Source organism: Schistocerca nitens, chromosome 1, assembly GCF_023898315.1.
Source record: "Schistocerca nitens isolate TAMUIC-IGC-003100 chromosome 1, iqSchNite1.1, whole genome shotgun sequence".
Taxonomy (NCBI): domain Eukaryota; kingdom Metazoa; phylum Arthropoda; class Insecta; order Orthoptera; family Acrididae; genus Schistocerca; species Schistocerca nitens.
The window spans coordinates 422,198,326-422,223,278 of record NC_064614.1 but is presented as its reverse complement, the minus strand read 5'-3'; the positions used below and the strand labels follow the sequence as shown (position 1 = coordinate 422,223,278).

General features: G+C 42.5%; 1 pseudogene; it reads right to left on the bottom strand.

The window, feature by feature from the left end:
- Positions 1 to 23,927: 23,927 nt before the first annotated feature.
- Positions 23,928 to 24,045, bottom strand: LOC126211720 (5S ribosomal RNA; annotated as a pseudogene).
- Positions 24,046 to 24,953: the final 908 nt, after the last annotated feature.

The following is a 24,953-nucleotide window of genomic DNA, read 5'->3' as shown; positions in this document are numbered from 1 at the left end:
TTCTAAGTTCTAGGGGACTAATGACCTCAGCAGTTGAGTCCCATAGTGCTCAGAGCCATTTGAACCATTTTTGAATGCTGGCTGTGGATAACGCTGGACTGTGCGGCTGGTCCCGGCGGAGGTTCGAGCCCTCCCTCGGGCATGGGTGTGTGTGTTTGTCCTTAGGATAATTTAGGTTAAGTAGTGTGTAAGCTTAGGGACTGATGACCTTAGCAGTTAAGTCCCATAAGATTTCACACGCATTTAGTGGATGCCGCTGCACTTGTCGTCCGATGATGTCCCGTACGTGGTTGATTGGAGACAGATCAGATGATCGAGCAGGTCAAGGCAACATGTGGAGACTCACAAGGGAACCTCCCCATTGCACCCCCCTCAGATTTAGTTATAAGTTGGCACAGTGGATAGGCCTTGAAAAACTGAACACAGATCAATCGAGAAAACAGGAAGAAGTTGTGTGGAACTCTGAAAAATTAAGCAAAATATACAAACTGAGTAATCCATGCGAATTATAGGTAACATCTGGGAGAGACTGCAGCCAGCAGCGCCGTGATCCCGTGGTTAGCGTGAGCAGCTGCGGAGCGAGAGGTCCTTGGTTCAAATCTTCCTTTCAGCGAAAATTTTAATTTTTTATTTTCAGACAATTATCAAAGTTCAGGCACTCACACATAATCAACTTCGCTCTCCAAAATTCCAGGACATGTTCAGATTTGCTTGGACATATGCAGGATTTGACGGTCTACACACGGAAAAATTTGAAAACGTTAAAAACATTTGTTTTAACAGAGCACAAGGTAAAGTGAGCGACTGTGAAAGTGTTGGATTCATTTTTTGCAGTTTATGTGACAAACTCTTATGTTTTCATAACTTTTTTGGGAGTAATTATCACATCCACAAGAAAACCTAAATCGGGCAACGTAGAAGAATGTTTTTACCTATTCGCCAAGTGTACAAGTTATGTGGGTCGACAACATATTCCTGTCATGTGACGCACATGCCGTCACCAGTGTCGTATAGAATATATCAGACGTGTTTTCCTGTGGAGGAATCGGTTGACCTATGACCTTGCGATCAAATGTTTTCGGTTCTCATTGAAGAGTCACGTTCTTTCGTCTACTAATCGCACGGTTTTGCGGTGCGGTCGAAAAACACAGACACTAAACTTATTACAGTGAACAGAGACGTCAATGAACGAACGGACAGATCATAACTTTGCGAAAATAAAGAAAAATTCTTCGCTCGAGGGAGACTTGAACCAAGGACCTCTCGTTCCGCAGTTGCTCACGCTAACCACGGGACCACGGCGCTGCTGCGATGAGATAATGCTTGATGTTGGCTATCTTCGCATGGTCTACTGAGTTTGTATATTTTGCTTATTTTTTCATAGTTCCACACAACTTCTTCCTGTTTTCTCGATTGATCTGTGTTCAGTTTTTCAAGGCCTATCCACTGTGCCAACTTATAACGAAATCTGAGGGGGGTGCGATGGGGAGGTTCCCTTGTCAGTAAAGCATATTGGGTTACTACAGCGTTATGTGAGCGAGTGTTATCCTCTTGGAGAGCGCAACCTGGAATGCTGTGCACGAATGGTAGCACAGCAGGTCGAAGCACGAGACTTAGGTACAAATTTGAGGTCAGGGTGCGTGGGATAACTACGAGAATGCACCTGCTGTCATGCGAAATCCCACCTAAGACCGTAACTCCAGCTGTAGGTCCAGTGTGACTAGCATGCAGACAGGCTGGTTATAAGCCTTTAGCTGGCCTCCTCCTAATCAACACACTGCCATCACTGGCACAGAAACAGAACAAGCTTTCATAAGAAAACGCAAGAGACCTCCACCATGTTCTCGAATGAGCTCTCGCTTCGCAACACTGACGTCGCAAATGACAGTGGTTTGGGGTCAGTGGAATGCACGTTACAGGACGCATGGCTCAGAGCTGTAATTGAAGTAACCATTTAGTAACACTTCGTTGTATCGGTATGGTGCCAACTGCTGCTTGAATTGCTGCTGCAGACGCAGTACGATGTAGCAGGGCCATAAACCGAATACGACGGTTTTACCTCTCGACAGTGTCACGTGTCCGTTTAGAGCCCGGGCTTCTTGCGACAGTATATTGTCGTGACTACAGCTGCCAGCAATCATGTATAGTGGCTACATCCTTACCAAGCGTTTCTGCACTGTCGCAGAAGGAACGTTCAGCTTCTCGTAGCCCTATCATACGAACTCGTTAATACTCACAAGGGGAGGGCGCCAATTGTGAAATTCAGATTCGATTCATACTGCGCATAATAAAAGCTCATGGCCAGAGGTGCAATGTGGCAAAGCACCAAGATGCACTTCTCAGCCGTTGTCGAAAAAATCGACAGTTAAAAGAAACCGTTGCGGTGAAATTAATAATTCTATATATATATATATATATATATATATATATATATATATATATATATATATAGAATTATTAATGAATTGCTTATGCATGTTGGTGAAGGCGGATCGCTCTCCAATTGTACCGCCTCCATTTTTCCGTTTGTTTAACAGGGTGTACCAAAGTTCTCACGTCCGCACTGATTTTCGACGATGTTATAAGTTGCGCTAGGGACCGCATCCACCTTCTTTAGAAGCTATCAGGCAATTACGCTGTTATGCGGCGGCTCGTTTCGGCCCATTCAACATCTGTCCTTCAAGTGTAACGAGCGAGTAACGGAGTTTATATTTCATACCTGCCACAGCAAATTTGTGTTCGTGGGGTTTCTATTCTAATTCGAACGTTTGACTTACGCTATACGTTTTCGTTTCGGAATATCGTTTCTACGTCTTCCGTTAACTATACGTGGTTAACATTATGAAGACAATTAATAACATTTGTGAAATACAACTTTGTTGGCGGAAAACATAATGATGTTCGAAGTCGCCAGTTTTTCCACGACAAACGACTTTCAACAACTTATTATATGCATAATTGTTGCAACTGATTCCCGGGAATTATATATATATATATATATATATATATATATATATATATATATATATATATACATTTGAATTACAAAAAACAAATACTAAAAAGAAAAGTTGCATGGCGCGAGATTCGATCCGGCGACCTTCGCATTACGAACCCGAGCGCTTACCGCTGCGCCACGACGCTGTAGAAAATTATTGATCGTAGAGAGTATTTCACCGCAACGGTTTCTTTTAACTGTCGATTTTCTCGACAACGGCTGAGAAGTGCATCTTGGTGCTTTGCCACATTACACCTCTGGCCATGAGCTTTTATTATGCGCAGTATGAATCGAATCTGAATTTCACAATTGGCGGCCTCCCCTTGTCAGTGGCGTATTGATAATGGCTTCTTGGTCGCCTTAAAGGCGTTTTTGACTAGCATCAACTCACCACGTCCAGTCTCAAAGGTAACTAACTCTCATGATTGTTACAGCGTGTATTTAAAGTCATCCTGATATGCACCCCCATAGGTGCGCTACCAACGCCACTTTTGTGCGACAGGCGCGAAATCTTAATAGACATAATGTTCCAGCTTTCGTTTGTATCGCACAATTCGTCCTTGGTGCCGAGATATTTTTCCGTCACTGTATTGGACAACAGTAGAATTTATATGCTTGAAGAGATCAGGTGACAGAACTACTTGTAATACAGATATCGCGCCATGTCAAAAATATGGTTTCTTATTCCAGTGGAGTGGGCCCAAACTTCTTGTCTTATTATCTAAATATAGGATTTCAGAGCTTTCCATTAACTATGCTTCGACGGTTCCTCTCATTGTTGTACTCCTTCGTATTTGAAGAGCTGCGCTATTACTCACTGTCTAGATCAACTAATATACGTTTCTAATTTTTAAAACAAATCAAATAAAAAAATATTGGCCTAAAGGCAAATAATTTTTGAGTGTTTTACAAAAAAGATGGTTTAAAAAAAGTAATTTTACTAGCTTCTATCCTTCATTCAAAGACCGAATTCACATGTAATGTTTTCATCCTGTATCACTGAGATAAATGAACAGTGGGCGACTCCAGAGCGGTAGTGCACTCTGAATACGTACTGGTCCAGCCGTCGACCCCTTAGGCACAGCTGTGGGCAGGCGATGTTGTGGGCGGCGGCAGGGCGCCAACTTGGCGCTGTTAATTACACGACTACTGCTAAGGCGCGCCTAAGTCCCTCTAATTAAAACAGTGCCCTTATTGGCTGCTCAGCACCGCTACTCCCCTGACACGTGCGACCAGGCACAGGCCTACATGGGGACCAGCATTTGCAGCGCCACAGGCAGGCAAATGTTCGCAAGATTTTCTTCTTCTCATCCCACATCTGTGAAAGTGCAGAAATTAAAACTGGCTGGTATTATCCGTCGTTCTTACCACAACCGTATTCGAGAAGCATCGTGTTCCATCTGGTCTGTTTGGCATATTGTGACAATTTCTTAACAAGTCCGAACATTTGCTTTCTATACTCCGCCTTCTGCAGAACACGAAATAACATCCTCTCCCTCTTATTATCATGGTGTGTTTCGATAGTTGTTTACCATCTTCTGTTGGCCTTGCTTTATTGGTTGCATTTTGGCTCAGTGTATTTGAATAATACGCTCCTTTGCTGTGTTTCATATTTCAGTGGCATCTTATTTTGACTACTTTTTTAGCATCAGTTTCTGACGAACATGTTCTCGCCACGACTTCCCTTCGTGTACCGACGTCTTCATCTCAGAGTAGCACTTACATCCTACGTCCTCAACTAATTGTCGGATGTATTTCAATCTCTGGATTCCCCTATAGATTTTACCCTCTCCAGCTCTCTCAAGTACCACGCGAGTTAATCCTTGATGTCGTCTTACATGTCCCACCATCAAGCTCCTCTTCCCCTCAATGTATTCCACATATATCTCTACTCACTGATCTTGCGGAGAATCTGCTCATTTCTTATACATGTTATCAGCCCATCTAGCTTTCAGCTTCCCGCCGTAACACCAAATCTCAAACGCTCCGATTCTAGTCTTTCACGTTTTCCACAGTCACTATTCGCTCCTATGCAAAGCTGTAGTCCAAATGTGGAATCTCAGAATTTTCTGAAGGCTGATGTTTGATAATAGTGGACTTCTTTTAGGCATGAACGCTCTCCTTGCCTGTGCTAGTCTGCTCTTTATGTCCTTCTTACTTCGTCCGTCCAACGAATAGTCAGGGTGATTTCTTGATGATGTTACAAACTGTTAGAGATGATGGAGAAGGGTTAATGTGTCAGTCGAAAGTTATACGCGAAAATCGTTCTCACACATATAACAGTGGAATACATGTACCGTTACTGTTGTTGCTAAGACTGTAGTGTAGGCAAGTTTGAAAGGTGGTAGTGTGGGTCACCACAAGAAAAAAATATATAGTAAATCTAGGCTCTATACTGCCGACCTTAAGAGCTGTGAGGACTTATTCATCTTCGATACTACGTAACTCGCCTCTTCTACGTAACATTTTGAACGAAAAGATGGAAACCAAGGAGCTTGAGAAAAGCATTTCACAGTATCGAAGATGTATTAAGTGCTCATAGGTCTTAAAGTATGCATTTAGAGCCCTTGTTTACTGCGCATTTTTTCTTGTTTTGGTCCGTACTACCACCTCTAAAAGTTGCCTGTCCTACAGTCTTACAACAACAACAAAAAAATGGTTCAAATGGCTCTGAGCACTATGGGACTCAACTGCTGAGGTCATAAGTCCCCTAGAACTTAGAACTAGTTAAACCTAACTAACCTAAGGACAACACACACATCCATGCCCGAGGCAGGATTCGAACCTGCGACCGTAGCGGTCGCGCGGTTCCAGACTGTAGCGCCAGAACCGCTCGGCCACCAGCGGCCGGCTCTTACAACAACAGTACCAGTACATGTATTCCACTGTTAGAGGCATCAGAACGGTTTTCGCTTATAGCTTTCGGCTCGATCATTTCCGAGCCAAAGTGCCTTACCTCAAATTGATACTTCACCCTTCTCCATCATCTCTAAAAATTTGTAACATCATCACAGAATCATCCTGTATAAAATGAAAGATCAAGTAATTAGGGTACGCACTCAAAAGGGGGTTGCTATTCAGTTCAAATAGTTCTCTCTCTAAAGTACATGAAAGCAGTATTACGTCAATATCTGCTGCTGATACGTGTTGTTTGAAATTGAGTATCTGAATAGGGGAAGGTATGGATTGAAATGTAAGCAGTAACTCCACAAATTAACATTTCTGACCAAATTGTTTTAGAGTCGCTTATCAGATAATGTCACTCCTCCAGAAAGAAATAACGATTCAATGATCTCTCATTGGGAGATGCTGGTTCGAGCTTTGCATATGTAATGTTATGTACCACGTTAGCTCTGCCAGTTCATAACAGTTTATGCTCTCTGTATTTGTAGTCATGCTCCTGCATCCAGGTTGCTGACAAGAATAATATATAGACGAATAGACAAAAAACTGATGATCTTTCAGATGAAGATCAGCTTAGCTTTCGGAAAGGGAACAGCACCAGAGAGACAGCTCTGATATAGCGATGGATAATCAAAGACAGATATAAGAAAAATCAGTACGTCTTAATAGGATTTGTTGACCTAGAAAAAGTGTTCTTCAAATGAAACGGATAAGGAAGGATTAGAGACGCACGTAATCTTTCACCCCTCCTGTTCAGTTTACACACCGAAGAAACAATGGATGTAAAAGAAAAGGTTAGAATTTTTGATTAAAGAATACAAATGATAAAAGATGCTGATGGCACTGATGTCCTCAGTGAAAATAAAAAGAGTTCCTGGACCTGTTGAATGGAATAGTCTAATGAGCACACACTGTGGTTTCAGAGTAAATCGAAGAAAGACGGAAGTTATGGGGAGCAGCATAAACGCGACTAGCGATATATTTAACACGAAAACTTGGAACCACAAAGCAGATGAATGGAAAGAATTCTGCTGCCTTGAAAGCAAAACAACACATAACGGACGAAACATGGAGGACATAAAAAGCTGAGTAGCGCAGGCTAAGAGGGCATTCCAGGCCATGACAAGTCTACGGGTATCAAACATAGGCCTTTATTGAGGAAGAAAATTTTGAGAGTGTACGTTTGGAACACAGGATTGCGTGGTAGTGAATCATGGATTGTGGAAAAACCGGAAAATAAGAGATTCGAAGCTTTTTAGGTGTGGTGCTGTAGTAGGATGTTTGTAATACCTCTTTCTGAAAAATTGTTTTTATGTCCTATTTTGCGAAAGATTTCTGACCAAAGAGTCGCTGTTCATATCTGTGTTACATGTGTAATAAAAAAAGGCGCAGCTTACAATTTTTTTTATAGAGAGCAACTAGGAAAAGCCCTGCCGTTCACATTCGTCTCTTTGCTCCCAGTCACCATATTGTAAGCATCGTGGGCTGTAGCTGTAAATTATTTTTAATATGTGAACTTATTTTGAGTTATTAATGTGCTGATTCTTTATTAATTCACCAGATCACATATTTATCTCAATATTTATTGCATTGTGAGTTTCAGTTTCCTGCCTGACTCGCAGGGAAGGCGTACAACTTCGATGTGGCACCGATCCGCCATTAGTGTGATTGCATTACTAATTTGCAGTGTTCATTTTTACTTATTACGCGACCAAAGCCTGAAATCATTCAGAGAAGAAGTCCGAGTTTTTCAAATCAGCCATACAGCATAGAGTGGTTATCAAATCGCTATATGAATGTTACATTTTCTAAAATTCTGATTGCCGACATCCTCTCTTTCGCCGCCCCATCACCTATCTTGGACGCTTAAAAGCTTCATTCTGCTAAAATTTTGAAATATTTTAGTTGGTGGAGGTACAGGCCGACCCACACCGGCGACCGTGACAGGATAATTATTAAATAACATCTACTGTATGCCACTGTAATTGTTTTCACTGTTTGTCTTTTTTCGTGCTCAAGCGAGCGCTCGGAGTATTATTGCAAGGATACATAAACCAAATGGAAAATTAAACTAAAAGGAACAGAATAAACATGGAAATATAGAATGAAACCAGTTACAATCCGGAACCAGATTGAAAGGAATTAAGCTAAGAGAAAATTCATTATTGCTTATTTCCGACTGAAGATGCGGGTGCTAGGCTGCAGTATTATGCTTTTCTTTATTTAAACATATCAGCAGTGCATTACATTTTAGCTTAGTTACATATTGGCACAAAATACCATACAGTAACAGCGACAGACTTAACAGTACGCAATTTAATTGGAGCAAGATTGACGATCTTGTTGCTTCTCGCACTAATGATGTGTTGTGGTCATTCAGCAGTGGTGTTAGTATTTTTCATTGTCGGTTAATGTCACTTTTTATAAAAAAAACCTTTATTATGATTCACCAATCTTTAGTTATTATGGTAAAAACTGGTAAAAACAAAAAATGTCAGAAACGAAATTTAGTACCCCATCTTCAGACGAAGAAAGCAACAAGGTGGGAGTGAATTTAAACATGGAAGGTATTAATGTTGCTGTCAGTGAAAACAATGTGCTAATTGAAGATGACACATTTCAACCAGATGTCCAACCATCCATAACTAATGAACAGGTCACCAACGCAATGCTTCAGCCGATCTTGCATTCCGACCGGCACAAGCTTTTACCGAACTCGATAGGCAGCAAATATTTTCAGAAAATATTAACTACTATATCGACTCATGCCACTAAAGATGAAATATTCGCTCTGAGTTCTGAAGATGATATGATCACGTTTAGAAATGAATCAAGAGTGGAATTGCTACCATGATATCATCTGAAATGACCGCAAAGTTTCATGCAGTATCACAAAGTATCACAACACAAATTTCGGAACTTTCATCGAATGTAGCTAGTCTGCAGATACAGATTTAAAACATTCGCAAGCAGAAACAAACTGCATAACATGATTTCTCTTTATTACTTTAGCAAATGTTGAACAACTAGATGAACATAACGTAGAAAATAGGAGACATTTTTCTGTCCCACCATCTGCTGTGGGAAAATCAACACATGATTGCAATAATGGAGAAAGATTTGAAAATTGCTTTTCCGTCTTGGCATTCGCAGACGACAGTTTGTACAGTGAAAGTGAAAACGTTGACACAGTATCCGTAGTCAAACGGAATACAAGTGTAGGGCAATTACAGAATAAATTCGTCAGGAATACGAATTGTGTCACTTTCGTGAAAAAATTTAAAAGAGTTTACATAAAAACGGCACGGAAAGGACCATAAAATCTCACATCACTCACGAACGCAATGCAATGTGAGCTGAATTTTGACGCATTTAGTACAATTTCTCACTTACAGCATCTAGTTAAATTTCAGTTATGTATTAGTATGTGCGCAAGACTATTTTGAAACCAAACATTGTAGTAGTGTACTATAAGGAAATGTATCTTTTCACAACACGCGTCATAATTTGGAGGCAATGTTCGTTTTTTCAGTAATTCATGCTCTGATAAATGCCAACGTCCTTGCTGTAGTGCTAACACCTGTTTCCGTCGGATCACCGAAATTAAGTCGGACTTGACTAGCATTTGATGGTTGACCGCCCAGTCTGCTGACTGCTGTTGGCAAGCGGGATGTACTGGGCTGTTGTAAGGCCAACTGAGATCACAACGGCATCCAGTGATGCCTGTATGCTGAGGATGACATGGCGGTTAGCCGTAACGTTGGACCTTCAGATGCCTGTTCGCATGGAGTCATACTACGATAACGTTGCACATGACGTCACCATCCATGTAACAACACCCTGTCCCAGCACGCTAATTCAGTGGCAATAATGAAATTTCCTCATATTCCCAAGTTCTGCCACATTTTGTTCAAACACGAACAGTTTACTGTTCAAACCCGAAACATTATTAAAAGAGTTTTGTTGCTAGATGATTGTGGAGCCGTACACAAACTCAGTCATGCCCAGTACGACTATAAGAAGAGGATGAAATAATTACCGGTATCAGTCGAACTGCTAGTTGCATTACGACAACTTAACAGTGTCTTAAGAATCGCACAATCAAAAACCAACAGCCAGATGATGTGCCCTGTTACATTCCGAACTGCAGCACACAGTGTTCTCAATGTGCCGGCCGCGGTGGCCTCGCGGTTCTAGGCGCGCAGTCCGGAACCGTGCGACTGCTACGGTCGCAGGTTCGAATCCTGCCTCGGGCATGGATGTGTGTGATGTCCTTAGGTTAGTTAGGTTTAAGTAGTTCTAAGTTCTAGGGGACTAATGACCACAGCAGTTGAGTCCCATAGTGCTCAGAGCCATTTGAACCATTTGTTCTCAATGTACTGCTAGTAACCAATAAACATCACTAAACGGGTACGCTTTAGACGGGATCATATTGGCGGCAACACCCTGTCACAAGTTATTGACAAGAACGGTAATAAATCAGGAAACAACCAGACAGGTTTTGTATTCTCATTAAGGTGTAACGAAGGCATGGATCTTCGCGAAGAGTTAACCGAAGAAAATACAAGATGTTGTGGCCCAAAAAATGAAGGGCCACAGGCCATATCACAAAATATCAGAAGTGGGGTACCAACCACAATTGTTAAAGACACGGTTGCAGCGAAGTGTGCTGTATCATACAGTTTGTGTAAGAGGATAAGGGAATTAGGCCCCATTGCATACTTTCCTGTCCAGAAGTCCAGAAAATCTGGGTAATTAAGTGATAGAATGCTCTTTCCCAGTAACTGATCGTTTAGTTACTGATTGCATGATAGGCGTAGATTTTCTGAGAGAGAAAGCCACGGTATTTGATTTCTCCTTAGATAAATGTTTCCTGACGCTAACGGTCAAAAGAGTGAAGCAATGCTGGGCAAAAAAAGCTAAATCGGAAAAATACTTCCAGAGCTATCGTAGTCAATTCTTAGGCATTGATGACAGCCGTAACATTAGCCACCCCTCAACAAAAGATGAAATATCAGACTTAGAGGAAATCGTAGACGATAATGTGATTAATCTACAGGAACTACAAAGGAACAACAAGTTATATCATCTGCTACTATACTATTTACACGTACTTTCGCGAAAACCTGGTGCAGCGATGCGGAAGCCTGCCACAACACATATATGATTCGCTGGTCAAAGCGAGCAGCAGTGAGAGATGAGATGAAGCATATGTTAGAATGGAACATAACTGAACCATCTGTATCAGCATACTCTAGTCCATTGCTAGCAGCAACTAAGCCTAATGGAAGCATTCGTCTCGTGTTAGACTCACGAGCCATAAATAAAATAACTATATCTAAATACTCAAGACCTGAAAATCTAATGGGCAGTTACAAAAATTCCATGATGTTAAATATCTTAAAATAATTCCTTTAAAAAGTTCATATTAGCAGGTAAAATTAATACAAGAATCTAGAAAGTATATGTCCTTTATTTTTGGCGGTAAAAGTTATCAGTTTTCCGACCTACCTTCCAGGCTTAGTGTTAGTTCTGGAGTGTTCATCTCTGCTTTACACACAGTACTAGGTCCATAACTGCTAGAAAGTGTACACTGTATGTTGTCGACATTATTATACCAACAAATTGGGAAGAACCCTTACACATTCTACACAAGAGAAATTCTCACAAGTATGAGTAACAGTTTAGAAGAGAGGGGATTCAATATTTTCGTGCATATAATGTCCTCAAAAAAGTATACGGCCAGATCGTGACAACGTTAGCGTAATCAAAAATTTCCCATATGCAGACACAGACAAGTAGTTAATAGCTTTCTTTTGACTCTGCTCTTTCTTTCGATTTTTCGTTCCAGGCCAATTATGAAACAGCACAGCGTTACTAGGCCTAACTAAGAACAACGTTTTATGGGTATGGATACAGGAATGTACCTATGATTTTAACGCAGTGAAAGAAGAGTTAGCTAATTTAGATACCCTGTGTCATTTGATATGAGCAAAAATTTTCGTGTTGCTACAGATGTCTCAAACACAGGTTTAGGCTCGTATATGCTTCAAATATATCAAGAACAGGGTAAGTACGAAATAAAAGTGATCAGGTTTGCAAGCAGGGAAATCACTGAATGCGAGCGTTCGTATTCAGCGTAATTCAAAGAATTCAGCTACTTCGTTTGTGGTAAAAACATAAAGGTATGCAATGATTATCAAGCTTTGAGTTTTTTGATGCCCTCCAGGTTATTACACCTGCGCTTAGTGTGTTGGACACTCTTTTTACAGGATTATTCATTTGAAGTAACTCACACAGCAGGAAAACAGAATGTTGTAGATGATGCAGTATCTAGATTGCCACAGGGTGTAACTGAAAGTGCAGGAAAACTAGAACAAGTAACAGACTATCGCATTTTACTGATGAAGACGAACACTACGGACAGTACTAGCTTGACATGTGCATGAACATGAAAGAATTACAAAAAGCAGAGCCACATTGAGACATGGTGAGAAGAAAGTTGAAACAGAATAATGCAAGCAGAGTGGAACAATATTACATCTTACACGGTCATGTACTGTTCTATAGGAGACATCGCAAAATAAACTACTGTTTTTATGCATTCCGTCTAAAAAGGTAGATAAACTCATTTGGTATGCACATCATGCCTGGGGACACTACGATACCAGAAAGCGTGTAAGAATACTTAACCTATTCTGTTACTTTCCCGATATGCGACGAAAAGTACGTCGATTACTAAGCACTTGTTATGAAAAATTCATCAACAAAATTAGTAAGAATGAACTGCACTCTGCTTTGCCTAGCGAACCATTTGAAATCGTAGCTCTTGATGTTGCTAGTGCATACCCGTTCGCCCGTGAAGTTATCAAGTATGGTATTTCATTATATGATATTTTTTACAAGTTTGTAAAGCTGTATCTGCTAAGTCCACCACGGCTGCAGTAATTATCAAACGAGTTTCAAATGATTACATTGCCATAGTAGGAAAACCCAAGTCACTGCTAACCGACTGTGCATCTTACTTAACTGGTTATAAGTGGAGTCAATTTTTGCAAGATAATGGCATAACAATAATTTTAATATCAAGTAAAACATTGCAAACGGGTGCTCCGCGAGTTTAATAGGTTCGTAGGCACTTTACGTAAAACCAACACGCGTGGTGGTTGCAGTACCTTGATTTGTTTGAGCAGGTAGTGAACCATTTTCCTGTTTATGACACACAGTATACTCATGCAGACTTGAACAATACCATACGAAGAAAAGGCAACACCCGTGTTAACCGCGGTCGCTTGTCAGGTACTTCTTAGAAAATCGCAGTATGACAAGAATAGCGGAAACAGACAAAATTATAAAGTAAGAAATTATGTTTTACTCAGACCTCATAGCAAATTTATACAATTCAAAGGAAAAACAAGAAAACTGCAAACGGGCGCTACTTTATAAAGGAGCATATGTCATCACAGGTACTCCATACCCAAGTTGTTATTTGCTCACAAATTCTAGAAACAGAAAGATTCAAGGTTAGTACCCACACAAAGATTTGACGAAGTTTCAGTATGCACAAAACCGGTAAATAAACATTATGAAAGGTAAGTACCAGGTAAAAGAATGCGTCTTACTGATTGCTGAATGTACTGAAACACACGAAACATCACGTATCCTGCATTCGTTTTGGAATGAGTATCAAATGTGCAACACGTGCATGCATGAGTGATACAAGATCAACAATAACTGGTGTTGTATGTATCTGTCTGCATGCCTACACATGTATTAATTTCAAGAAGGCATGCAGCAGCACTAACTCACTTTGATCTACGATTTTTCTGTGTTTATTATAATGCCAAGCATTTTCACCTGCTTAGGTGTAAGGTTATTTTCTCACTATGCAAAGGCGCACCTCAGACTTACACGTTGCTAAGTACTTCGTACGGTTAAAACATTTCAGTACTGCGACAGTTATTCAGTGAAGAGAGTAAATGTCATGAACCCGTGAAATGAGCGATGGTTAAAATGGCAGAGAATGATGTCCTGCCAATAAATGAAAATATTTATTCAGATACACTGCACTATGTGCCATGTACCATCGTAACACGACACGAGCACACAGGTGTATGTAATGCACTATCCTATTAACATAATAAACACCAGTAGCACACTCACACCAAAATACTACGAACCAACATGAATTGTAGTGTAGATGTCCTTGAGCATTTCTTTGTTTTGTAATTGAATTGTTTCTGATAACATATATTTTGCTATTTTGCGCTAACGTACTTCACATAGTGATGTGTTGTAGTGAGTTTTCTCTGATCTGACTATTATGTGTATGTAAGTAAATGAAATATTAGCTTCATGTTCTATGAACCCTACGCCTAGTTTGTAAAACATATTTTGAAATACTGAAAATAAGTGAGGTAAAATTTGTAAAAAAAAATGTGACTGGTAAACAGAAGAGTACTAGTAGGAAAAATGATGTGGATATAAAATCTGCAAACAGAAAAGCCCGTAGTAAATACTTAATAGATACGAAGGTATATAAACTTGTATTATAGTGCAGAACAAACTAGTAGTGCGTGTGTCATACACAGTGACGTATCATGTATTTGGATGGAAAAGTAGTGCATTGTGCATAATCACGATCCGTGGTGGGGTATCAATTGAACATTAGGACAAGTTAACAGCAATTCAAAGGTGTGCACTTAGCTTGTGAAAAAACTGAAGTAGTTTCTCCCAAGAGAACGTGCTACCAAAGTGCTGTCTGTGGACTGCAGTGCACAGAAACTAAAAATATATCCCCAATACCAGTCGTCGCTGAGAAAACTTCAGATCACATAAATACGGTGAGCCGCATCCAACTATCACGTCTTCACTAGGCCACGAGAGCGCCGGCAGTAAAATGTGATTGTCACTGGACGTCTGTGGGCTGCAAATTATTGAACACGCAAGCAAACAAAGCCATGGACACGTTGATATTTCTCTGACCTTTGTAGATAAGCAACGTCTTATCAAAGCGAAGAACGATCTTTCAGCTTTGTCTGAATTTACATTAATCTTAAGATAAGAGCAACATCCAAGTCTTTCCAGTTGATAAAAATCTGATAAAAAATTACTAATTGTACATTCTGATCTTACGTTGTTATCTGTTGTAAAGCAACGAATTCAAATTTTGTACTCTCTTTAATATGTATTTATCCACGAATTTTAATTCTGTATGCATCATATATATGCATCCTTTCTAAAGAGTGATGTGATGGTTCAAATGTTTCGTGAATTACTGCACTGCTCCACTTATGGGGTGAGAACCAATAAGACAACACTGTGTTTGTGGGCTGTGGGCGCTCCAAGGTGATCAAACCAGCTGGCATGACGCCGCTTGGTGACGCCGCGTACGACGCGTCTCACGCCACAACGAGTGTCTGATGTCACAATCCGCATCTGATGTAACCCCTCCGATGGCTTCGCAGCCAGCTTTGCGTCGCTTATGCAAACCGACAGGAGTCTGGAATCAACTCTCACTCACAGAACATCGTGTTTTTCATATACCATGTTGATACCATGGACTGCACCGTGGATTAATTGTACACTAATTGGAACTGTTCTTGTTGAACAAGTAAAAGAGATGGATACATATCAACGTTACTTTCGTGATTTAAGAGAGTTGAATGACCACTCGCAATGAAACAATAAATTGTATCATAATCATTCAGGGGGCATTGTAATACCCCTTTCTAAAAAATTGGTTCTGTGTAAATTTTTGTGTGAAGCTTCGTGCGTTATCTGTACAATAAGAAAAGCTGCAGTCTTGAAATTTTTAGAGAGCATCTAGGAGAAGCCTGGCTATTCACATTTGTCTTCCTGTTCTCAACCACCATCGTGGGCTGTAGTTCTAAATGATTCTTAATGTACGAACTTATTTTGAGTTATTAATGTGCTGATTCCTTATTAATTCATCGGATCACATATTTATCTTAGTATTTATTTTTCGCAGGGAAGATGCACCACTTCGATGTGGCACCGATCCGCCACTGGCGTGATTTCATTACTAATTTTCACTGTTCATTTTTCTTATACGACCAAAGCCTGAAATCAATCAGCGAAGAAGTCCCAGTTTCATACAGCATAGAGCGGTTATCAAATAGCGGTAAGCAAGTTACATTTTCCAAAATTCCATCGGTCCGCATTCTTTGCTGCGCCGCTTCAAAAACCAGCTGGGACACTCACAGACTTTTACTCTGATAAAATTCTGGTGGAGATGGAAGCCAGATCACTGAGGTGAAGAAATTGACACAAGAGAGGAATTCGTGACAGACTTTATTAAACTAGTTAGAAACAGAAGAAAAATAAAGATAAAAACCAGTATGTTATGCTATGATTATATTATTTTGTTGAGCATGCCATAATCTTTTCACTTTTTATGCTAATGTTATTGATGGAAATTCCTAATCATAGTGCACTGCGTTCGCTTGTAATTATGCGCGCTTGGTTTTTGCATTAGACTGATCTGAAGACGATGAACTGTCACTGAAACTGATTATAAAATATTTGAAACAAATGTGCAACAATCAGTTTCAAGAAACTGGATGGTTGTACCTTTCCTTCGGATGGTGTCATATTTTATCAACGGCTTACTCCATTCGTTTGTTCTATGTAGAAGGCAGCAGCTAACGACCCCAAGTTTGATTCCATATTTCTTGACTTCCGGAAGCCATTTGAAACAGTTCTGCACTGAAAAATGCAGGATGATGATAAAGTTGTTTGGCTGGAAGACGCCGAGATCGTTAGTACTCGCGTAAGAGATTCAGGAGTATCTCTGCAAATGGCTTTAGGACTTGCTAGCAGATGAAACTTAACAGTGTTCTTAACATGCTGAAATGATCAGATGTAAAGTAACTTTGTGCATACACCGAGAGACTGTAACATAGCTAGATGAAACCTGAAGAATACATAGAAAGATCTGCTACAGCATAGATGGGAGATAACTGAATAACAATAATAAGACGAACAGTAATGACACTTTTATTCAAAGACAATAATTACACTAAAGTCACCGCGATTCATGATATTTCATTGGGTAATACAAAAGGTAGAAGTTGGTTCCTAATAGGGTGCCTGATCAGTACGTACGTCAGTGCATGCTCTCCAACGTTCTCCTATGCTGCCCAGAAAGTTGGTAGGGGGTTCTTGTGGTAGGGCGTTTCGTTCCTCCGCCAGCGTACTTCACACCTGGTGGGTGATGGTTACTGGATGTGGATGTCTGCCAAAAGCATCGTACACGGGCTCCCAGGGATGTAAGTTGGGGGAATGGACAGACTGCTCCATTCGCGGAATATCCTCTCGTTTCAAAAGCTCCTCCACCAGCGCTATTCGATACGGATATGCATTTTCATCCATAAAAATGAAGTCAGGGCGGAGTGCACCCTTGAAAAACCGCACATTGAGAAGAGAACAGTTTCACATCATTGTCCTTTGAGTGCATCGTGTTCAACATGCCTCCCCACAACTCCTGAACCAACAAATCGATCATGTTCGGTAATGTTCCTCGGTGCATTATTCCTTCCGACATCATAACATGGCCGACAGTGGTGGACGTACCCTCCTGTGGCAAGAGGTGGAAACACATAGTGCATCCAGGAACATTGACGTATATGGTTGTCCTCGTCGTCGTGAGCATCTTTTCAGGGTAGCATTCGACGCGGTTTTCATTGCTGTGCTTGACAACGCGCGATCGCATCGAACAGAGCAGGAGGAAGTGCTCGTGGAACGAGAGGATGTTCTTCGAATGAACTGGCCTGCCTGTTCCCCCGACATAAATCCCGTCGAGCGCGTGTGGGATGCGCTGTGGGGATGTACTGCAATACATCCACAAGCACCAACGACCAGGCAGCATATGTCAACCTAGGTAATGGAGGAATGGGACGCACTAGCACAACAACTCCTTTTTTTGTTTGTAGCTCAGGAGCACGTTGCATAGCATGCACTGCCGTCCATAGTTATCACAAACTCTATTAACCGCGCGGCCGCTACGGTCGCAGATTCGAATCCTGCCTCGGGCATGGATGTGTGTAATGTCCTTAGGTTAGTTAAGTTTGTTCTAGGGGACTAATGACCTCAGATGTTGAGTCCCATAGTGCTCAGAGCCATTTGAACCAGTTTTGAACATACCCTATTAAGAACCATGCTCCCCTCCCCTCCTCCGCCCCCCCCCCCAATTGTAATGTCCTGTGGTCCTTCATGAACCGCGGGTACTTCAGTATTGTATGTTAACCGGGGGCCTAGAAACGACGGAGAGGCTCCGTCCCCGCCGCAGCCGCAGTGGTCCACAACCCCACGACGACTACCGCAGTCCACTTCACCCCTCCGCCGCCCCACGCCGAACCACTCTTTCACGGTTATTGTGCGGTTCGGCCCCCTGTGGACCCCCTCAGGGAACGTCTCACACCGGACGAGTGTAGCCCCTACATTTGCGTGGTAGAGTAATGGTGGTGTATGCGTACGTGGAGGACTTGTTTGCGTACCAATCGCCGACATAGTGTAGCTGTGGCGGAATAAGGGGAACCAGCCCGTATTTGCCGAGGCAATGGAAAACCGCCTAAAAACCATCCACAGACTGGGCAGCTCACCGGACCTCGACACAAGTCCGCCGGGCGGAATCGTACCGGGGACCAGGCGCTCCTTTCCAATCCGGAAAGCCGTGCGTTAGACCGCACGGACATGTCCAACAGAACAGACACCCCCCTATGTCCGCAGCTATGAGACAAGTTATGTAAATGGAGGTGGAAAAAAGAAAAGTAAAGGGAAACTAGATAAACTCCATCCAAGCAGGCCTCCGAATGCCCATAGATACCGACAGATCGCCGTGTCATCTTCAGCCCGTAGCCGTCATTATATGCGAATATGAAACGGCATATGGCCAGCACACCGCTCTCCCAGGCAGGTTTCGTGACTGGACTCACTGATTCTCATTCAAGTAGCACCTCAATTAACCTGAAAACGGCTAAGTGCACCACGCTTGCCAACAGCGCCCGGGAGACCCGGACAGTCACCCAGCCCGCATCTCGTGGTCGTGCGATAGCGTTCTCGCTTCCCACGCCCGGGTTCCCGGGTTCGATTCCCGGCGGGGTCAGGGATTTTCTCTGCCTCGTGATGGCTGGGTGTTGTGTGCTGTCCTTAGGTTAGTTAGGTTTAAGTAGTTCTAAGTTCTAGGGGACTGATGACCATAGATGTTAAGTTCCATAGTGCTCAGAGCCATTTGAACCATTTGATCAGTCACCCATCCAAGTGCTAGCCAAGGCTGACAGCGCTTAATTCCTGTCATCTGACGGGAACCGGTGTTACTAATGTGGCACGTCCGTTGCCAAATTAAATAATTAATTATATCAGCTGCACCAGGACTTTAGGCGGAATCAGCGGCGATGAGTGAAAATACGTGCCGGACAGGGACTCCAACATAGTAGCCCTGATAACTGGTCAGTGGCATTAACGAACTTACCAACCGACACAGTGTTTATCGCAAATGCACGGATATTCTTTTGGCGCTTTCCCCAGCCGACTCATATTACCAGCTAGCGCTACTTATTTGCAGTCCCCACCCGAGACCTCCATGCTTACTAAAATTTAAATTTCCTCGGGGGTCTAATGTAAATGTACATCCACAGTGAAGGTTGTGGATTCATTGCCCATCGTGACGAATCAGTTACAATAACGTGTGGTGTCTGTTATTTCGGATATGTCTGAAAGAACAGAAATCACGCAGATACCCAGGTGTGAGAAATATTATATAAACTAACGGTGGAGGGGGCCAAAGTAAAGTAAAGGGAAGTAACTAATGATATAACATCGACGGGAAATCAGTCCACAACCTTCAATGCGAATGCACGTTAACTTTGGACCTCCAGTGGGATCTCAAAAATTAGCGAACATGGAGGACATGAGCGGTGAGTGTGGATAAGTGGCGCTAGGTGGGGATGAAGTCGGCCGGGGAGCGTGTCGAGATAGTCCGTGTGTCACAGTGGCTAACGCCGTTGCTCACAAGGGAACCTCCCCATCGCACCCACCTCAGATTTAGTTATAAGTTGGCACAGTGGATAGGCCTTGAAAAACTGAACACATATCACTTGAGAAAACAGGAAGAAGTTGTGTGGAACTAGGAAAAAAATAAGCATAATATACAAACTGAGTAGTCCATGTGGAAGATAGGCAGTATCAAGGACAGTGTGAGCTCAAGAGCGCCGTGGTCCCGTGGTTAGCATGAGCAACTGCGGAACGAAAGGTCCTTGGTTCAAGTCTTCCCTAGAGTAAAAATTTTAACTTTTTATTTTCAGACAATTATCAAAGTTCAGGTACTCACACAAAATCAACTTCGCTCTCCAAAATTCCAGGACATGTTCAGATTTGCTTGGACATATGCAGGATTTGACGGTCTACACACGGAAAAATTTGAAAACATTTAAAAAAATGTTTTGACAGAGCACAGGGAAAACTGAGCGACTGTGAAACTGTTGCATTCATTTGTTGCATTTTATGTGACAAACTCTTATGTTTTCATCACTTTTTTGGAAGTGATTATCACATCCACAAGAAAACCTAAATAGGGCAAGGTAGAAGAATCTTTTTACCCATTCGCCAAGTGTACAAGTTAGGTGGGTCGACAACATATTCCTGTCATGTGACGCACATGCCGTCACCAGTGTCGTATAGAATATATCAGACGTGTTTTTCTGTGGAGGAATCGGTTGACCTATGACCATGCAATCAAATGTTTTCGGTTCCCATTGGAGAGGCACGTCCTTTCGTCTACTAATCGCACGGTTTTGCGGTGCGGTCGCAAAACACAGACACTAAACTTATTATAGTGAATAGAGACGTCAATGAACGAACGGACAGATCATAACTTTGCGAAAATAAAGAAAGTAAAATTTTCACTAGAGGGAAGACTTGAACCAAGAACCTTTTGTCCCGCATCTGCGCACGCTAACCACGGGACCACGGCGATCCTGACCTCGGACTATCCTTGATGTTGCTTATCTTGCAGATGGACTTGTCAGTTTGTATATTTTCCTTATTTTTTTCATAGTTCCATTCAACTTCTTCCTGTTTTCTCGACTGATCTGTGTTCAGTGTTCCAAGGCCTATCCACTGTGGCAACTTGTAACTAAATCTGAGGGGGGTGCGATGGGGAGGTTCCCTTGTCAGTAAGCAGGATAGCCCAGGTTCAAATCGCTATTCGACTCATTTTTCATTCGTCGCCGCTGATTCGCATAAAGTCCACGTACTGCTGATATCATTAGTTCTTTCCATTTACTTTCCTTTCATCGACCTGCACCTTCAATTTACAAAGTAATTATCATCACTGATTCATGTCGTTGCATATACCTTTCTGTTAACTTCTGCACTATGCTGTAGCAACTCTTTCTACGCCTGGCTTAAGTTTCATTGTCTTATGTTACGTGGTAGTAACACATTATCCGAGAGTTATTTTCGTCCTTAACTTTTGCACACCACTATATTATTGTTGTCCGCCACTCGTGGTCTCGCGGTAGCGTTCTCGCTTCCCGAACACGGGGTCCTGGGTTCGATTCCCGTTGGGCTCTGGGATTTTCTTCTGCCTCGAGGGTGTTGTGTTGCCTTCATCATTATCATTCATCCCCATTGCGGTCGGAGGAAGGCAACGGTAAACCACCTCCATTAGGATCATGCCTAGTACGGCGGTGCGGGTCTCCCGCATCGTTCTCCTACGCTCTGTAAAGAAGCATGGGACTTCATTTCCATATTATTGTAAGATTACACTGTTGGCAATCGGACGTTGGAAGTAGTACAGCCATGAAACATCTGGCGTGTTAATAAAATGATGTTTGCCCATTCTAAAAATTTTTTTACGTCGCGACTGTGGTTCAAATATAAGTCATTTCTGCCGGAAACAGTAATTAAATAACTAAATGTTAGTGACACATAAGGTAACTATAAAGCCAATTCAAGCTGATTATCGGGTAGTGTAATTTGTTAAACATTACTTTCCGACCCCGCAGCACACAATTTTTGAAACGATTTGTACATGTTTCTCGAATTAATCTATAAAACCATCTCCTGACGATGGGAGTTAAAGCCACCTCATGGGAAAATAAATATTCCTGGATAGTCAGTGACGACAAGTTGTTGTTATTGCATCAGTCACCTTCTACATATCCCATCGCACGCGATGCAGGTGAGTATTTGTCTCAATACACTAAGGAAAGAAAAGGGAACCTTGTCGTGTCACGAACATAGATCGGAATGGATCTCAATGTTCCTACTCGGTGCAATGACTCTACAGGCAGGTGCGAAGTGATTAACTGGTCACCTATAGTAAAAACAACTCCCATTGTTTACAAGATGTTCTGTCAACGATGAATGCGACGAGAGAAATCTTCTCTTCCTCTTTGACCTGTGCGTAGTTTTCACTATGAAGCCATGAATCAGTGATTTGTTGTTATTTGATTTTTCTTTCTTACTCTTTATTTGAGGGAGGGATTGGTCACTGTCGGTGAGCTGATCTGCGATCACTGGGAAATCGAAAAGCCCTGCTGTCAAGACGGAACGGACGCCGCGGCAAACGCTGTTGCGACGCTGGGCTGCTAGCGACGGAAACTCGTAAAGCGTCTGATGGTGCCTGCGTAAAAACTGCTTCATCTCGCACTGAGCAGGATGCGGCATGGAGCGCATGGTTCACTGCTCCAGCCGCTAACGCGATTAACGCCACAGGATTCCGTCGCTTCATTTAACCACACACCGTCAGAAGCAGTTCCTGCGGGCGCTCTACCCGGTAAGACGGCGCGCAAATGCGGCACGAAGAGCCACAGAACTTGTAAAGCTGGTTGGGGGCTCAGCCGTTGTCCTCTAGTTAACCAGTACCGAGTATCATGAAAATTCATTGGTGTCTCTTCTTAGCTTGGACTCAAACGAAGTACTGCAATCGTTAAAGGCTTGTGTTGGGACTCCAAAACCCCTTTTGATCACCCAAAATATATTCATCGACATTTCACTACTACAGCTGATGCGAACACTATAAAGATTCCGTAAAGGAAAAGCAGAAAGAGAGACAGCGTTTATGTCTCATCAACGACCAAGTTATTAAAGAATATTATTAACAGTTTCTGCCATTTGTCCTCAGTTGTTACTTCAGTTATGTTTTATCACACATATAATAAAAAATTCGGTTTTTTGCGACTGGACGTTTTAGAGGCGGTCGACAGAAATATGGAATCACCACAAACGCAACACATTACCTTGCTTAATGCAGGACAACCGCTGGCTTTCAATACTGCTTTCAATCGCCTCGGTATGGATAAATACAGCTCGTGTACGGTTTTCAAGGGAATCGTATACCATTCTTCCTGCAAAGTAGTGGCACATTCAGGTAACATTCGTGATGGATAGCGATCACGTATGTTTCTCTCCAAAGTAGACCACAAACACTCATAGCATTGTTGTGGGCAGGGGAGAAGCGACAGTTCGTATTTATGCTCACACAACCAGTCCTAGGTGCTGCGAGCTGTGTGAACAGATATCCTGTCGTCTTAGAACACAGCACCACTATTGGGGAACAAATATTGTACCGTGGCATGGACCTGATCTACCAAAATGGCCACCTAATGCTTACCAGTAATGCGGCCTCGCGGACTAATCCGTGATGCCCATGGAATACTGGGATGTGGCTGCCCCAGTCATCACCTAACCTCCGCCATGTTTCGACTTTGGGACGTAAACTCGGTCAGAAGTACAACAAGACTCATCGACCAAATGATATACATCTGTTGCTTCATAAAACTAAAACTAAAACTCCTCCCGAACAGGTCACGAAGGCTCAACGGAACCTACCGGACGCCATGTCATCCTCAGCCCACAGGCGTAACTGGAGGCGGACATGGAGTGGCATGTGATCAGCACATCGCTCTCCCTGCCGTATGTCAGTTTCCAAGACCGGAGCCGCTACTTCTCAATTAAGTAGCTCCTCAGTTTGCCTCACAAGGGCTGAGTGCACTCCGCTTGGCAACAGCACTCGGCAGACCGGATGGTCACCCATCCAAGTGCTAATCCAGCCCGACAGCGCTTAACTTTGGTGATCTGACGGGAACCGGTGTTACTACTGCGGCAAGGCCGTTGTCTCTATTGCTTTATAATGTAGATTTTATGGCTTCGGCAAAACAGTTCCTTGTTACGGGTACTGGTATCAGTTGTGAATGGATTAGAATTCCAATTCACTCTCCATTCCTGTTGTTTTTCTGCTGACAGGATTCGCGAGAGCGACATTCAGTTCTGCAGTGACTTTTGCAGCTTTCTTCCTCTTGGCTCTGAGCGCTATGGGACTTAACAGCTATGGTCATCAGTCCCCTAGAACTTAAAACTACTTAAACCTAACTAACCTAAAGACATCACACAACACCCAGCCATCAAGAGGCAGAGGAAATCCTTGACCCCGCCGGGAATCGAACCCGGGAACCAGGGAGTGGGAAGCGAGAACGCTACCGCACGACCACGAGATGCCGGTTTTCTTCCTCTTATTTTCGTCACAATTCTCTTCAATGACTGTCCGTCACGACCGCTCAACACAGACTTTTGTCCACATTGTGCCTTAGCGGAAGATGTTTTACCGCTCTCACTGTTTGCGGTATAAATCTTTGGTACGGTGCCTCTGGAAACGCCAAATACTTCAGCTACCTTGCTTACGGACGCGCCCACCGTACGAGACAAAGGATTTGCAAAAGTTTGAATTCACTAAGCTCCGAGATAATGCACTCGAAATTGTACACAAAACACTCTTCTGGCAACGACTTATACTTGCAACGTATTGAGGGCACTGTGCAGGTGGCGACCGTGGTCAAATAGAACAGCGCAACCTGCAGGCTTGGCTAGCATCTGCGTTTATGTTCAAGCATGCATTTCTTGCGCTGTTTTCATATTATTGGCCAACTTCTGTATTTGTGTCCACCAAACAAGTTTCCACTGTTCTTGCAAGGGCGTCGTTAGGGTCTATAACGTAAAGAAAGTTATTTAAATGCACATATTTTGATAG